This window comes from Mus musculus, chromosome 14 (genome assembly GCF_000001635.26).
Source record: "Mus musculus strain C57BL/6J chromosome 14, GRCm38.p6 C57BL/6J".
Classification (NCBI taxonomy): Eukaryota; Metazoa; Chordata; class Mammalia; order Rodentia; family Muridae; genus Mus; species Mus musculus.
The window spans coordinates 27,508,545-27,526,717 of NC_000080.6; positions in this window are offsets into that span (position 1 = coordinate 27,508,545).

Genomic DNA, 18,173 nt, shown 5'->3' on the forward strand with positions numbered 1-18,173 from the left:
GTGGGACATGCTGGCGGGTCCGTTCGTTGATGCCGGCCTCCCCGGACTCTAGATCCCTCTCCGGGGGCGTCTGCGGTTTCTTCGTGATCACCGCCAACCTTGGGGAGCCGCCTTGGCTCTAATGGAGGTTTCCAAATAGGCAGAAACAACAGATGTAACCATTCTCTTTTATATTTGGAGGAGAGGTTTATTTAGTTGAAGGACTTGTGACGCCTAGGACACAGAGTATATGTCTCTGTCTCTTCGTGCTTCCCACACCTTACAGGCTGAAGTTCTTTAAATACTGCAGCAACAGTCACAGTGTGGACCAAACTCGTATATCCGTCGTTAGCAGTGCTATCTCTGAGGCACGAAGAGGCAAAAGGACTTGCCTGGGTCACTGACCACTTAACAATTATACTACAGATCTTATATCTAATGTGAATATGTGTATAACCCCAGCTGACGCTTTTAGACTCAGCCCAAAATTCCACTTGTTGCTCTTCCAGAGAATCCCAGTACTCACGTCAGGGGGCTAAGCCTCCTGCAGCTATATCAATCCTGGTGTCAGACTGGAGTCGGGGAGGGCGCACCCTCGGCAGCCTGTTTCAGAGTGAGTTCCAAGACACCACCATCCCTACCCCCATCCCCACCCCCACTAATCCCCACATAAAAATAAACAAATGTCACTTCCATAAAGAAGCTGCTGAGGGTAAAGTGTAAGAAGGCAATGTCAGCCGGGCGTGGTGGCGCACACCTCTAATCCCAGCACTCAGGAAGCAGAGGCAGGCAGATTTCTGAGTTCGAGGCCAGCCTGGTCTAAAAGTGAGTTCCAGGACAGCCAGAGCTATACAGAGAAACCCTGTCTCAAAAGAACCAAATAAATAAATTATTATTATTATTAGTAATAATAATAATAATAAAAGAAGGCAATGTCTACCTCCCTCCTCCTAGGATCCCAATAGTAGAGACATTATTAGGGTCACTTCCGGAGCATGCAGGAGGGTTTTCAGGAGTTTGGGCAATCCGAAAGTAAATGTAAAGTCTGCACTTAGCAAGGCTGGCGACAAGCTCAAGCTCACGGCTGGATGTGATAGCTGGGCATCTGCTCCCCTTGAGTTCCCAGAGCCCACGTGTCATTACAGCAGTATTGGATTTGGTTGGCTGAGAGGGATGCTCAGGAGGGAGTCCCACGAACCTCCCTATCCAGTCCTGCTATCAGGGAGTGCTATCTTATGCAGACAGGCCCATTTAAGCATCCTGAAGATGGTGGTAGCTGGGCTTGGAGGATAGTCTAGTCCTATGCAACAGAAATCCTCAAAGACTGGGCAATTCCCCATCATGCCACACACACCGTTGGAATCCTGTACCAAAGTGAGTGTCAGAGAAACAGTTGATGTCTGGTACACTTCTGTAACCACAGCTGCTGCCACTTAGGAGACAGAGGCTGGGGGTCCTCCATAGTGTGAGGCCAGCCTAGGCTATACAGGTGTGGTGGCTATTCCTAGTTGTCAACTTCTGGAATGAACTACAGTTCAGAAATGGAGGGCACACCTGTGATCCAGATCATGAGGCTAGAAGACACGGGTTTCTGACTCAGATCTTGACTTGGGATGACACATACTTTTGATCCAGATCTTGAGGCATAGCGGCCATGAAAAGCTTAGGCCCAGTTAAGGTAGTATATGCCTTTAATCCCAGAAGAATGAGGCAAGCATATCATTGAGTTCAAGGTCAGCCTGGGACAGAGCAAGTTCCAGATCCAGTTGTGGTGGCACACACCTTTAATTTGGGCCACACTTTCTGCTGGAGGCCTACATAAGGGCATTGGAAGAAGGAAGGCTTAGTTCTTTGCCTGCTTGCACATCTGTTGGAAACTACTTCTTCAGGATCCCAGCTTATACAGACCAGCTGAAACAACTAGCCTCGTGGGACTGAGCAACTACTAGATTCTTGGACTTCCTATTTACAGCTGCCTATTGTTGGGTTAGTTGGACTGCAGACTATAACTCATTACAATAAATTCTCTTCATATATAGAGACATTCCAAAAGTTCTACAGACGCTAGAGAACCCTGACTAATATTATTCTTTAGAAAGCCAAACAGGTTTGGAAAGCAGGCTTGGAAACACATACCTGCACTTAGGAGTCTAAGACAGAAGACCAAAGAGTTCAAGGCTAGCTTCTCCTACATGTGACCCTGTTTCAAAATGGTTTAGAAAAGATAAAAACAACAAAGGGGGGGGGGGAGGAAGAATACACTTGTACATTTGACCATGCTGTTAATGTTTAGCTGTCTGTGGTGGTGCGTGTCTTTAACCCCAGCAGGGTTAAGGCAGGGGGATTCTGTGAGTTCAAGGCTACCATGATCTAAATAGTGAATTCCAGGTCAGCAAGAGCTACATAAAAAGCCTATGTGTTATATATAAAATAAATAAATAAATAAAAGGGCTAGAGTCGGCAGGTTAATAGACATTTTCTGGGAGGTAGAGTAGTGTGAATTTGAAAGTCTTACCTTTTTCTTTGAGTTAGTGTGGCATGTATACATGCAAGGTGTGAGTTCTCATGTGTGCTCGAGTGGGTGCACACACACATGTGCGAGGCCACAGGTGGATGGAGACTGGGGTTTTCTTCCCTATTTCTCTCCCTTTGTATATTGAAGGCTTTCTCACGTGGAGCCCAGAGTTTGCTAACTCAGCTGGTTTATCTAGCCAGCTCGCCCTACCCCATCTCTGCTGTGGGGGTCTCAGCAAATACCAGGGCCAGCAAAATGTCTGTTTGCAGGAGGCAAGGCAAAAGCTCAGTTCAACTCAACTCAGTAGCCAGTGTTGGTTCCAGTTTTGACAGCCTGGCTCCGAGTGGCTTTTTTCAGGCATATTTAAAGCCAGCACAATGTGGAAAACTTTTTTCTGGTGATAAATAACTCAACGCAGTATGTACAACAAAACTTGACAAGATTTCATCTAAACTCTTGTAAAGTGCACGTAACATCCTCCATATGGATAGGTTCTATTGATTAACTAAGGAAGCAGGCTCAAGGGAAACAGCACTCATAGGGACCTGGGGGGGGGGGGAGGAGAATTACTGTAGAGTAACTGAGATAGAGATAAACGTAAGAGATTGGGGAAGCTGATGTAGCCTGGCCACGCAGAAAGCACAGAGGTCACAGGGCTATCAACCATGGCCATTTTCAACCTTCTGGGCAGAAAGTGGGTTACACATCTCTTCTTTTGAAGGGACTACCATGTGTGTCTAACATTCCTGCTTTCCCTAGTGAATATCTATGAGCAAAAGGCCCTTGTGTCTCCTACACTCTGCTTACCTAGAATAGATATTACTGGTGGGACTCCAGACCCACACATGAAGATGAACTTCAGTCCTACCTGTTGCGGGGAGGGGGTTGGGGGGTTGAGGGGGGAATGAATGTAGAACCGGCATGCTTTCTCGCTTGTGCCTCTTTGCCCTGGCAGCCTGGCCAACCATGCATTGGTGGGCAATGGCTGACCTGTTTTTATCTTGAGGAGACTCTGACTCAGAACTCCTCAATCTCCCCACCCAGCTCATTAGGTTCCCACTGGCAAGTCACTACCACGCCAATCCCATGCTTCAAATCCCCCACGACCTTTGTGGAGCACCTCAAGACCTCTGGCAAGTCCACGCTTGGCCACTGTATCTCTCTCTCTCTCTCTCTCTCTCTCTCTCTCTCTCTCTCTCTCTCCCCCTCTCTCTTTTGGTTTTTCGAGACAGGGTTTCTCTGTGTAGCCCTGGCTGTCCTGGAACTCACTTTGTAGACCAGGCTGGCCTTGAATTCAGAAATCTGCCTTCCTCTGCCTCCCAAGTGCTGCCTGGCTAATGTTCGATTCTTGATTGGCTTTTTTTTTTTTTTTCCAAAACAATATTCTCAGGGGGCTAGAAAGATGACTCAGTAGGAAAAGTGTTTGCTGCCTAAATGTTAGGTAGGGGTTGAGGATGGCTCTGTGCTGCTTGCTCTCCCAGGAGAGGTTATCTGGAATGAGGAATGAGTCACATATTCAGGTGGCTTCCTGTGAATCAATCCCCTAATGAATAAAGGAGCCAATCACTGGGCAAGTAGGTGGGACTTCCAGGTTGGATGGAGGAAGAGAGGAAGCAGGAGAGAGTTAGGTCCTTTTTGGAACAAAACAGCAGAGGGTACGATGTAACTGCTAGAGTTTCCCAGTATCTTGTTGGATCCCCAAGGATTCGCCACCAGAGGAATCAGATTTTAATTTAAAATAAGAAAGAAAGAAAGAAAGAAAGAAAAGAAAAGAAAAGAAAAGAAAAGAAAAGAAAAGAAAGAATTGAACATTATAATCTCTTCTTTTGTCCTCTCTTTGTTTCCCTCTTTCTTTTTTCTTTCTTTCTTCCTCTCCCTTTCTTTCTTTCTTTCTTTCTTTCTTTCTTTCTTTCTTTCTTTCTTTCTTTCTTTCTTTCTTCCTCTCTCTCTCCTGCTTGCTTGTTTTCTTTTCCTTTCTCTCTCTCTCTCTCTCTCTCTCTCTCTCTCTTTCTTTCTTCCTTTCTTTCTTTTTTCTTTCTGTTTCTCTCTCTTTCTTCCTTTCTCTTTCTCTTTTTCTTTTTGATTTATCTAATTATTTTACGTTTGTATTTTGCCTGCATGTACATTTGTGCACCACATGTGTACCTGGTTGCCATGAAGATGAGGAGAGGGTGTCAGATCCCTTGGGACTGGAGTTTCAAGAGGTTGTGAGCTGCCATGTGACATAGGGAGTGAACCCTGGTCCACCGCAAGGTCGAATGCTATTAACCACTGACTCATCTCTCCAGTCTTATTTATTATTATTATTATTTTTAATGTGTATGGGTGTATTACCCACAGGTATGTCTGTGTACCACATGCATGACTGGTGCCTGCAGAGGCCAAAGGAGGGTGTCAGAATCCAGGTTGGTTCTGAAAATTGGATCTGGGCACTGTGGAAGAGCAGCCCGTGCTGTTAACCATAGATCTGTCTCTCCAGTCCAACTTCTTCCCTTGTTTCTCTCTCCCTCTCCAGAAAAGCAAAAAGAAGTGTAAGACTCTGGGCCTTAGTTTACCGGGGATCCCCTGAGTGAACCACATGGAGCCGGAATCGATGCAAAAAGCAAGAAGAATTTATTGTTCCAGTGCACTGGGGTCATCCCAGACCTAAAGGAGAGGTGGCAACCCCTGGTGGGCCATTCAGAGAGTTTTTATATGGTTTCCAGGGGCAGAATAGAGCATCAGCAACTAGGCACAATATGATTGGCTGAACAGTGCACCTGTTAAACTGATTAGTCTTTAGGGAATGACATGGCAAGGACTTCCCTTGTCTGAAGGTGGGGAACGTGTCCCCACCTGCAGGTTGGTTCCCTGATCTGTGGTCTGAGGAATGTTAATTAGCCTCTACCTTCTAGAGGGGCAAGCGTTCCATGACCTTCCCAAAGTTCCTGAGCTGACCTTTCCATAAGCAATTGTTGTTAACCACTTGACAAGCATTTAAGTTTTAATTTTAAAACTTTTTATAGTATGTAGTAAAAAGTTGCATGCTAACCATTGTCAAGCTATGATTCAGTGGGTGGCAGTGTTGCTAAACTACCATCCAGTTTTTGCAATTCCTTTAGCAACCCAGACAACTCTGAAATAATGTTTCCTACCTCTCCTAATCCCTAGAGACTTTTAATTTCACGTGTGTCAGTATTAATGTGTCTATCTTGATATTTTGTAAAAGTACAACCATACAAAAGCTCACCCCACTTCCAGTCTGCATGAGAATTTAATACCTTTTGTGGGGTGAAGGAAAGTGCTTAGGATTTAACCCAGAGCCCTGTGCAAGCTAGAAGGGGAAATAGGATAAATCAGACCCTGAAGGAGGCCTTGACCAAATTAACCCCTGAAACTGACAGTGACTAGTTATCTCTCCTACCTTATGCCTTGTATAGGGCTAGGAACACCCCTTACACATTAGGCCACCCCTGCCTTTTTTTGAGATCCTATATGGGAAGTTTCCTCCCTTGCTGCCTAACCTCCAGTCTGATATCTTAGCTGAGTATGACCAACATAAGTTTTTAAAATCCTTGGAAGCCCTCCATAGGGTCCAGAAGCAACTCTGGCCTGCCATCCACCAGGCTTATGAGTCTGCTTCTCCCCCTAACCCCCATTGCTTTGAAGCAGGTGACAAACTGTGATCCTGACTATGCCTGTGGCTGTTAAGGTGGACAGGGTTAGGACATGGATACATCACTCCCACATTAAGCCTGTCAGGAGAGAGACAATCTGGCAGTCGAGGTCCTGCAGAGGAAGCTTCCAGAAGAACCACCACGGGAAGAATGGAAGGTCACCCCCCCACTCTGTTGATCCCCCTGAAACTGCAACTCTAGTCTTCCTGATCCTGCTTGCTGGCTGCTTACTCTTTGCTGCACCAGCCACTGCCCCCATACTATCTGGGTACCCCCAGGGGGTGATGCGACAACCTTGTCATCAGGTTCACAGTGGTTGGCAAGAAGGCCAATTGGACTGCTGCTGGTTCTTAACTCCTCTCTCCCCCGATACAACACAGAACTGTTGTTTGCCGGACAGGGACTCTGTATTGGAAGCAAGGTACATCCAGTATATTCCCACCCCTGCAACCACACTGTAACCCCTACTGTTGCAGGATGTATGCTGCTCCCAGAGAATGCTTGGCAGGCTTGTACTTTGGGGCTTACCTCATGCATATATGGCCTGCTTGTAGATATGACGGAGGGTTTTTATGTTCTGTACAGCTTGGACCCAGAGTGACTTATGCTCTGGAGAGGATGTCTTCAACCAGCTAGCACCTCCAAACAACCGCGTTAAAAGGGTGGCCATTTCCACTGTATTCTCTCCTTGGTATAGGGCTGGCTGGAGTTGCTAGTGTAGGGGTCTCAGAAACATCTCAAGGATTCGAGTTGGCCCAGTATTGAAAGGGGAGAATGAGAAGGCTGATTCCATGACAGACTTCAAACTGGCAGTTAGAGAGACTAGGCTAAAAGCCCAGGCTTCAGGCAGCTAGTCAGAAACTGCCCTACTACCTAGTCTGAAACAAGGACAATGGGTCAGCAGTTTCCAGCCAGCTCCCTATTCTCCACTAATGGAATGTCCTTAGAGATAGCCCACCTACCCCAGAATTCCCCTGAAGTGCTTTAAATTGGGCCTTCAAGCTCACTTCAGGGTCTCTCTTTCTTGGTAATGGGAAGACCTCAGCATGCTGGACTTGTGCAGAATAAAACACTCTGCATTTACATACTGTTTGAATCTGGGGTGCCATTCTTCAGCGAATCCTGAACCCTTACATTCCTCCTGTCTCAGCATTCTCCTGAGTGCTGGCATTATAGGTGTAAGCTATCACAGCAGGCTCCTTGTTGGTTGTTGGTTTTGTTTTGTTTTATGGCAAGAGTTTTGAATTGCTCCCCACATCCATAATTTTGTTGGCTCTCTCTTAATATACAACAGTAACCTACATGTTGTTCTTAAAAAACAAAAATCCCAGCCATTCAAGTTTACCAAAGATCAGATGCTGGGGTGAAAACCTGCTAGCTCAAAGAGGCAGAGAAAGCACCCACTTCCTCCTCTACTGAGGTCCCAGGAAGAAAACGTTCCTTCCCCACAGTGCCTTAAACTATCTTTCAACTCAAAGATCCCCTATTCTCTTTCCTGTTTTTTCTCACATTCACTCCCTGTCAACTGACTGCTTGCTCAGTCTCTTGACCTATCATTGACTTTAATCCTGTTTACAGAAAGCTCTTTGGATTAAAGATGTGTGCTAGGATTGAGCCACAATGCAGCATTTTTCCAGTTCACCGTTTAGGAGTTCACAATGTATGACCAAATATCCTGCAACAACGTGCTTCCTCGACCCTCACCTGAAAACAGGAAAAGGTGTTTGCTGTGCACAGTGGCCTGCCACCTGGGTTTGTCCTGCTCCCACTCCTCAGCTCTTGTTTTCCATCCCCTGGCTCTCTAGATTCAATTCAAGCATTTCGACAGTAACCCACAGTGACATCTTGCAGCCCACTGTGCATCATGTCAGGTTGTCCCACTGTCTTCCTGGCAAAGCTGGAAGAATTAAGATGGTGGCTGCCCCACCTCTGCATTATAAATACTTATTTTCCTCTTTGCAACTAGTAAATCATCTGGGTTCTGATGGGTGCCGTGCAAATATTCTGGTCCCCAACTACCTTGTGCTTAGTAGGGCCTTCTTATTTTGTGTGCTCTGTCTTTCATCTTCATCTCTTGTGCATTCAAGTTACCTGGCAAGCTACCTGTTCACAGAGGGTGAGACACTCTTCAACAAGGCTGGAGATGGATACAGCTCAGCAATTGTGGTGGTCGGTCTTGATGGTCGACTTGATTGGATCTAGAATCACCTAGAAGACAAATGTCTGGTTGTGCCTGTGAGGTTTTCTGGATTGAGTTAGTCGAGGAGGAGGATCCACCCTAAATGTTGGCAGCACCGTTCCCTCAAATGGGGTCATCAACTGAATAAAAAGGATGCAATGAGCTGAGCACCAGCCTTCATCTCTCTTTACTGCCTAACTAGAGACACAATATGGTCAGTTGCCTCATGTTCCTGTCCCCATGACTTCCTCATCATGATGGACTGTACCCCTCAAACTGTGAGCGAGAAGTAAACCTAACATAGGTTGGGCATTCTGTTGCAGCAATGAAAAAAGCAATGCAGTGATAGAGCACCTGTGAGTATGCGAAAGGCCCTGGCTGTGATGCAGAGCCCCACAAAATACAAAACAACCATCTTTACCCTCTGAGCTTAGTGTGAGAGAGGAACTAAAAAAAAAAAAAGTCTAAGTTCTCAGGAATGACGTTCTGTAATTGCCCATGCTTCTTTAAGTTCTGTTCTTATTTCAGAAAAATGCTGGATGTCTTTGTTATTTGTGAGTATGGGCTGTTTGGAGACAGCACAATTTTCATGTGAAGAACCCATGTGGGTGGTTGTATGTTAAAAGTCATGGCCACAGGGAGAAGAGTCCTTGGCTTGCTTGGGCAAGTGGCTTGGCTTGGTGGAAGCCATGGCTTGGAACACATAGAGTCCTCCTGCGGGAGATTAGATGCATGGCTCTTTAGAGGAAGACCTGCTCCACTGCTCCAGCATGGCAGATCCTGATAAGAAGAGGCAGTTCATGGCTTTAAGGCATTTATTGTAGAAAAGCAGAGAGAGGGAGAGAGTAGAGAAGTAGAGGTCAGCCATGGCCATGTGGAAAGAGGGGAGAAAGGAATGTGGGGTGGGGTAGCAAGAGGGCAAAAGTAAGAGAGTAAGAGTGTAAGAGAGGAAGGAGGGGGCAAACAGCCTCTTTTATAGTGGGCCAGGCCTACCTGGCTGTTGCCAATTAACTGTGGGGAGGAGCACACCTGGCTGTTGCCAGGTAACTGTGGGGGTGGAGTCCAGACAGAATACCAGGAGCTTCGGGCCGTTGCTCTACATGACTGGTGGCCACAGAATTATGGAGCTGGGGTCTTGTGTCAAGAGCCTGGTGTCTGGGAGTGTGGCAAACGGGCCTTCTGTCCCTTGCAGAGTTACCTGCTGGGTCTCTGGGGTTTAAACCTAGCTCAGCCAGAAGATAGGCTGCCTTTCACGGTTTCACAGATGGTCATGTTGACAGTAAGCTTGCTCCAAATTGTTCCTGGGGGTTATTAGTTCATGCTGAGCACCTCCATAGTTTTTAAAAGCCCTTGAGGTCACAAGTTGTGAGACCCCTATGTACAAGGAGAAAAGCATGGCCTGTGTGCTCTGTTTTGTTGGAGAGCAGAGTGTAACTTAGCAAAGCATTGGCGACTGCCTGGGTCCAGGCCTCAGCTCTGCTGCTGCACAGCTATGTGATCTTGGTGAGTTACTTTCTCTGCTTCAGTTTGTTCATTATTGTAATAGACATGTATACTACTAAGCCCCTAAAGAGAGTTACTGTGAAGATTAAATGAGTTTAATATGCATAAGTTCTTTAAAATAGCATTGTGTGTTAGCAATCATTTATTATTGTTGTTGTTGTTATTAGCAATCATTTATTGTTATTGTTGTTGTTTTACCAAAGAAGTGTTGTGTGAATCCTATAATTTACACATTTTTAGATCATTTGAGATTTTTTTTTTCTCATTAAAAGAAAAATACCTATTGTTGATAGCCCTGGGGCTAATTATATTTGATGTTAATTCTGTTCTCTTGTGAGGGGTTGTGAACAAGGAATGAGTCAGCACTCAGGTGATTTCCTGTAAATCTGCTTCCCACCTTAATTTGTAAAATAAAGGAGAGCTGATGATTGGGCAGATAAAAGGAAAGGTGGAGCAGAAGGTGGGAGGGAGAGGATACGGAGGGGGAGGAAGAAGAAGAAAAGCAGAGCAGAAGCACATGGCCTGGAGAAACTGTAAGTTCTAAGGGGTCTCATAGATGTGGAAGATGGTAGTGTAGTGGTAGATCTGCCAAATCTAGGCGCACAACATGTAATCATATTAACTGTGTTATGTTTTCATTGCTGGGGCATATTTGGGAGGAGATTTACTGCAACAAATACCAATATGGGCTGGAGAGATGGCTCAGCAGTTAAGAACACTTGCTGCTCTTGCAAAGGTCCTGGGTTTAGATGCCAGCAACCCTGTCACAGCCATTTATAACTCCATTCCAGTGGATATGATACCCCTCTTCCAGCCTTCTTGGGCACTGCATATACATTCTACACATACATACATGCAAATAAATACTAATACACATAAAAATAGGACTAAATAAATTTTTAATTAAAAAGTTACCAATATTAAAACAGATTTTAGTTATATGCAAATCTAAATAACTGAGAAATTTTGATAACTGTAAACCCTTTTTACCAATGAAAGAAAATAAAACTTGAGACCTGTGATTCGTGTAATTTATGTCAAATAGCCCAAAGAGTTGTTTGTGAGCTTTGAAACCTGGGGCTGAGAACATAGCAGAACAGGCCAGGACATGCCCGGGCAGGCCCGTCGTTAAGGCATTCCTGAGGCTGCTTGGCCATAAAGATTAAGAGAATGACATGTCTTGACTGGCCCGGCGCCTCCCTATCTCCCACCCTTCTGACCTAGGTTAAATGTTATCTGCAAGTACAGTCAGCTGATGTTCAAATGGACCAATCATGTGAAACCGTGCCAATTCCTCCCCCAGCCCCAGCCCCTTTTCTATAAAAACCCCTAGCTTCCAAGCCTCATGGTCGAATCAACTGTCTCCTGCGTGAGATACGTTTCAACCCGGAGCTCTGCCATTAAACTACCTCATGTTTTTACATCAAGACGGTCTGTTTGTTCGTGATTCTTGGGTGCACTCCGAATTGGGAACAGAGTGGGGGTTTTCCCACTAGGTTCTTTCACCTCCACTTAAAATATAAAGCATGTTTGTGACTTCAGAAAGTTCTCCCATCTCTCTGTTTATCAACCCACATGGGTAATCATTCTGATTTCTATTTGCCTAGAATACCTTAACCTATTGTATAGCATCATATCAATGAGCTCATGCAGGGTATAAGCTTTTGCTCCAGGTCTTTTATCGAAATAGTTGTGACTTCATTGCATGTGAGTAAAGTACCACTTTAACAATCCATCAGACAAAGGGAGGCACAAATGTTTCTCCTTAAAGTATTTTTGCTTCTTCCAACAGTTATGTCATTCAAAGGCATCAAAAGGTGGTGTGCTGGCCTCTGTGGTGGTTTGAAGTAAAATGGCCCCCATAGGCTCATAGGGAGTGACACTATTAGGAGGTATGACCTTGTTGGAGTAGGTGTGTCCTCACTGGAGGAAGTGTATCTCTAGGGATGAGCTTTGAGGTTTCAGATTCTTAAGCCAGGCCCACTGTGGCATTCATTGTCTCTTCCTGCTATCTGTGGGTCCAGATGTAGAATTCTCACCTCCTTCTCCAGCACCATGTCTGCCATCAACAACATGTCTGCCATGATGATAATGGACTATAAGAGTTGCTTTGACCATGGTGTCTCTTCACACCAACAAAAACCCTAAGATAGCCTTTGTGACTTTCTTTCTAGGATTTTTGACAGACTCGACTTCATATTATGAAATAAACAAATAAAACCCATCCTCAGAGACTACACTTTGGCATGGAAGGAGAGTGAGGTAAAAATTAGCATATGTGCTTGCTAGTTTTTATCAACTTGACACAAACTATAGTCATCCGAGAGGAGGAATCTCATCTAAGAAAATGCTTCCATATGATTAAGCTATAGGTAAGTCTATTGAGGTATTTTTTTAATTACTAATTAATAAATGAGGGTCCAGCCCATTGTGGGTAGTACCACTCCTGGGCTGGTAGTCTGGGGTTTTATAAGAAAGCAGGCTGAGCAAGGCATGAGGAGCAAGGCTTCATAGAATCTGCACCAGCTCTTTCCTCCAGATTCCTGCCATAACTATTTTTGATGATTAACTATTTTATAGACCTGAGAGTGAAATAAACCTTCTCTTCTCCAGTTTGCTTTTGGCCATGGTGTTTCCACATATCAGTAGAAACCCTAAGATAGCATATAAAATAAATTAGAGCTGAAATCCCTCTTCACTAACACCAAGGTGTTTAATGGAGCCAGGTCAGAAAAAAAAAAAAAATCCACTTTGCAGATGATGAGTTGTTGAGGTCTGCCCCCAACAGCATAGCTGTAGCCATTTTGTTCCATGCCTGCAGCTATTTCATATTGTTGCTGTAATATACCTGTTAATCACTGACACAGAAAAATAACTTAACTCAGAGCAGAGTCATGATGACCTCATGCCCTGTTATGTTCTGTATGAGGTTTGTTAATCTTATGAAATTCCACAAAGCTTTACATAGGACCCATCAAGTTAAAGGTCAATATGAACTGTTATGTCTAAAATGGCTTGAGTCAGAGCTCAACCACTGGGCAGCACTTCCTGCACCTGAATATGAGCTCATTGTGGTTTTTGTGTTTTTTCCTTTATATGCCTGCTCTGAAAATAGACTGGTACCACAAAATTGGGCTCCTGAGTCCTTTTTGTGGTCCTGATTGATAATAAACTATTCTTGCTTAACTGAGATCAGTGTTTATATGGTTTGTGTGACAATTCCTGAACCCTAACAGTGCAAAGGTCCCAGTTTCCCTGCATAGATGCCATTGAATATAGAGGAATTTTAATCCAGCAACATGGTTACTCTGGCAAGGGATCACATCTAAAGACCTTTTAGGTATAAATGATCTAGCTGGAATGCAGACACACTCTTGGTACACACCTTTAATCCTTAACAGTGAAGGTAGGATTAGTTTGTAGAAGGAAGCAGCCATGTTTGAAAGTGACATCTATTTGAGGGGCAGACAAAGTGACAAATCAGAGAAAGATTTGACGGAATGAGTCAGAGATAGGATACACCCAACTCTCACAAGAACCGCACAGGAAAGAGAGGGTACTTAAGAGGACTGCAGGGAGAAAAAGGTGGTATGAGTGGCAGTTTTACCAGGATAGTTTTACAGAAACAGGTTGCAGAGAGAACAAGCTAGAAACAGGTGAAGATAGAATGAGGCAGAGAATGAGAAGGAGCCAGAGAATTAGAATATATTCTAATATTGGAGTCAGGATATATTGCCAAAGTTAGTATGAGGCCAGGCAGAACAATTCACTGAGAAGCCGAGAGAAGCTGCTTTGAATCAGTCACCTTGGAGAGAATTTTGGGCCAGAACACCTGAGTTGAACCAGCCAGAGAGAGTTCAGAAAGAGTGAGTTTATTCAGCAGTAACTCTCAGAGGCTGAAACAGTCTAGGCTTAAATTAGCAGACAGAGGCTGGAAGTTGAAGCCTGCAAGATCTGGTTTGCAGATTAGATTTTATGGAGGCTAAAAGCCTCTAGACATATACCTAGGGATAGTTAGAGAAACACTTTGGGCTCAGCTCAAGCCATGAATTCACACAACTTGGGTGTGGGTCCCATCCCTTCATCTGAGGGAAAAAAAGTGACATTTATAATTGATATTCTAATTTTCCTCTCAGTTCTGGCCCTCTTCCTTCCTCGGAAGTGCCCTCTTTCTTAATGAACTGTTTCCTTATCTACCAACATGTGTGTGCCCCCATCCAGTTTCTTGTTCTGTGACTTAAGATCCTGCAGAGTCCGGCTGGTGCCCACTGGATTCTATCATTCCTCCTGCAACACCAGGCCTGTAGGTCTGTGATTCTGAAGTTCTGTTTGGAACTGATCAAACCTTCCCCTGTGAACATGGTGGTGAGCACCTGTAATGGGTGGGCTCAGCAAGGAGACAGTTGCAGATCTGATCAGTGATCAGTCTGGTGGCCACATAAGAAATGGCACTGTCACCTCAAGAGAGAGAAGAGGTAGTTAACTCTGGAGTCAAATATGCGAGACCATGGCCTGGGAACACAGATTTAAGTTACCCAGAACCCCATATTTTCAATGTGGTAATAGTTTCCTGCAATAGTTTTATAGTAATGGAACAAAGAAAGTCATAACTCAAAACTTTTCAAATACATGGGTGGGGGCAGTGGGCAGGTACTGTAAGAAAAGCTGGGAAATCTCTGCTATCAGCTGCAGATGCAGATGCTATCTGATAATGTGATTAGCTTTTGGGTTAGGGGAAGCAAGTGATCTGCTAAGTTAAGTGCCAAGAACCAGCCTCGGCTTGGTCAGGGGTCCTGAAGAAGGGGGTGCTTGGGAGTGGCGAAAAGAAGGACTTGAAGTCAAATCATGCGTACCATCTGACAGCCTGTAGTCTGCTTGAAATGGCTCCTTAGACAGCTCTCCAGAGATAACTTTTGGCTCTGTACTCTGCCCAAGACAGCTTTTTGCTTGAGAACTCTGCTAGAGTTTTCTCATGCTAGAAAAATTCTAAAAGCTTTCTGGATAGTGTAAGACCCAGACCCTCTGGTCAATGGTACTTACATTGAGAAGCCCTGAGTGAGACACAAGATGCAGATCAATGCAAAAGCAAGAGGTTTATTTTCTAGCACATTGCGGGTTCGACCTTCAATGAGCCCCTCAAGGCGAGTGACTAAAAGGCCACCCCAAATGGTTATTACAAGAAGTTTTTATACTCTTTAGGGGCACAGGTTACATCAGCAAGGTTACAGTTCAAACTTATTGGCTAAGCATATTGACCTTTAAATCTATTGACTAGCAATTGTGACATGCATTTGAACTCTACCTGGGACTTTCCAGAGGGTCAGGTGACTGTCAGTACATCCTGAGAATTTTTTACTTAAGAATACTCCTGCAGGTGGAGAACGGAACTTGGCCTAGCCTTGACCCCAGGCTGGAGGGGAAAGCTGTAAGGAGCTTGTGGGACTGGAAAAAGCACGTAGGGTTCCTCAAGAGCTCATGAGCTTTTCAACCAAAGTCAGAAAAGTGGCTATAGGGGGCTAGTGAGATGGCTCAGTAGGTATGATCACTGGTTGCTCTTCTGAAGATCTTGAGTTCAAATCCCAGCAACCACATGGTAGCTCACAACCATCCGTAATGACATCTGATGCCCTCTTCTGGTGTGTCTGAAGACAGCTACAATGTACTTACATATAATAATAAATCTTTGGGCTGGAGTGAGTGGGGTTGACCAGAGTGAGCAGAGGTCCTAAAAATTCAATTCCCAGCAACCACATGAAGGCTCACAACCATCTGTACAGCTACAGTGTACTCACATACATTAAAAAAATAAATTTTTAAAAAAGAAAAAGAAAAGCAGCTATAAAAAAATTCTTGGAGGGGCTGCAGAGATGGCTGAGCAGTTAAGAGCACAGTTAAGGTCCTGAGTTCAATTCCCAGCAACCACATTTGTAATGGAACCTGATACCCTCTTCTGGTGTGTCTGAAGACAGCAACGGAGTACTCATATACATAAAATAAATAAATAAAAAGTATTAAAACAATTTTTGGACTTTGTATAAAAAAATTCTAAGTAATTCTTGGGATTTTCAACTAAAGTCAGAACTCCTGTTAGAAAAAATTCTAAAAGAGTTGTGTTTGCTCTCCAGAGATCTTAAGAAAAAAATTCTAAAAAAACAAAAATTCTCTCTCTCTCTCTCTCCCTCTCTCTCTCTCTCCCTCTCTCTCTCTCTCCCTCTCTCTCTCTCTCCCCCTAGCTCATCTCATGCAGACCAAAACCCCAGTCTTATTTACATATCAATTCAATCATTTACTTCAGGTTCCCTCTTGACCATCCCATGAATTAGCATTCCAAGAGTTTAGCCCCTTGATTCTTAGAAGAAGACAGCAAGTTCACTTTTTTTTTAACCTGGCAAATGAATTCAGAGCCTGCCTTTTGTAATCACAAACAATAAATTTATCTGGGTGGGTGAAATCAGTCCTAAGATTACCATTCTGACCATGCCTAGACACAGATTAGCTCTGTCCCAGGCTGACCTTGACCTCAAGAATCAGCCTGCCTTTGTATTTTCCTGACAAGCCTACTCATAGTGTAGTTGCCTCTGTTTTTCTAAGTCTACAAAGCCCCTCATATAATTCATATTGCATCCTTACATTTTGCATAGTTGAGAAATTATATATTTTTGAACTCACATTTTTAGAGTTCTTTCCCACAGCCCTAAGGGCTGTTCTGAAGGTCACAATGTTTAGCCATTTTGCTGAGACATTAGACTTACCCTTGCCTCCAGCATGTGCTGTCTCTGATTATCATAGAGTCATTAACTTTGGTAGAGAGGGCAATTCCTGAAGGAGGAACATAAAATAAAACAATCCTTATGCCTAGTATCTGTCAATACTTGTGGAGGCCCTTGCCCTCCTGGCTCTGTTCCAGGGGCAGAAAACCATGTCATACTGTCCCTTCCACATGGCCAAGCAGGACTCTGCAGTTAAGACCTTTCAAAGGTTTCACCTGATAGTCACAGGGATATTAAGTCAGACACAGAGATGGGTAGCAACTAGATACAAAGTAGGGTAAAGATAGTCTAAGAAAGGCTGGAGAGGGCTGGCAAGATGACTCAGTAGGTAAGAGCACTGACTGCTCTTTCGAAGGCCCTTAGTTCAAATCCCAGCAACCACATAGTGGCTCACAACCACCAAAAATGAGATCTGACGCCCTCTTCTGACAAGTCTGAAGGCAGCTACAGTGTACTTATGTATAATAATAAATAAATCTTAAAAAAAAAAAGAAAGGCTGGAGAGATGGCTCAGAGATTAAGAGCACCCACTGCTCTCTGCTAGAGGATTAGGGTTTAAGTTCCACCACACACATACAGCAGTTTACAATTGTCTATAAGTCTAATCCCAGGAGTTCTCATGCCTTTTTCTGATGTTCATGGGCACCAGGCACACACATGTGCACAAAGACATATATGCATACACATAAAAATCAATAAAAGAAGAAAGAAAGAAGGAAAGAAAGAAAAGAAAAGAAAAGAGAGAGAGAGAGAGAGAGAGAGAGAGAGAGAGAGAGAGAGAGAGAGAGAGAAAGGAAGGAAGGAAGGAAGGAAGGAAGGAAGGAAGGAAGGAAGGAAGGAAGAGAGGACAGACAAAGGGCTGGAGAGATAAGTGGCTCAGCAGTTATGAACACTTTTTGATGTTACAGTAGACCTGGGTTGTCTCCCAGCATCCACATGGTGGCTCACAACCATCTGGAACTAACTTCAGTTCCAGGGGTCCAGTGCCTTCTTCAGGCATGCATATGGTACATAAGCCTATACAAGCAAAACACTTATACACAATAAAAGAAAATACTTATCTAGAAACCAAAACCAACCCCCCAAAACTCAAGATAAATTCTAGTCTCCAGACTTGTAACATTCCAACCTCTTCGCAATTGTTAAAGTTCTAACCAGTCAACCAACCTGCATAGAAGGTTCAAAGTAAGGTGTGAACTTTTCCTGGAAACTTCAGTTCACACTGGACTAAGTAAGTAGACATGAAACCCAACAACCAAACAACCAAAGATCTCCCAGAACTCCCCAGAGGAGAAAGTCCACAGCTCCTGCATCTGGGGAGTTCTTTGCCCCCTCCACGTACCCCCAGGCCTACCTGGAAGGCATCCATGTTGATGATTCATTGGTGAGCACAGCTTCACAAAACAAAGTTAGATTCTTCTCTGTCTTCCAGGACCAGACAATAGAAACTGAAGGAGATATGCATTATATGAAAGCAAAGTTAAAATACATGAATTGTTCAGGTGTGAAGAAATGCTAGTCTTAATTGGGAAATTCTGAGAATGGTCTTAAGAAATATTCAGATAGCAGGG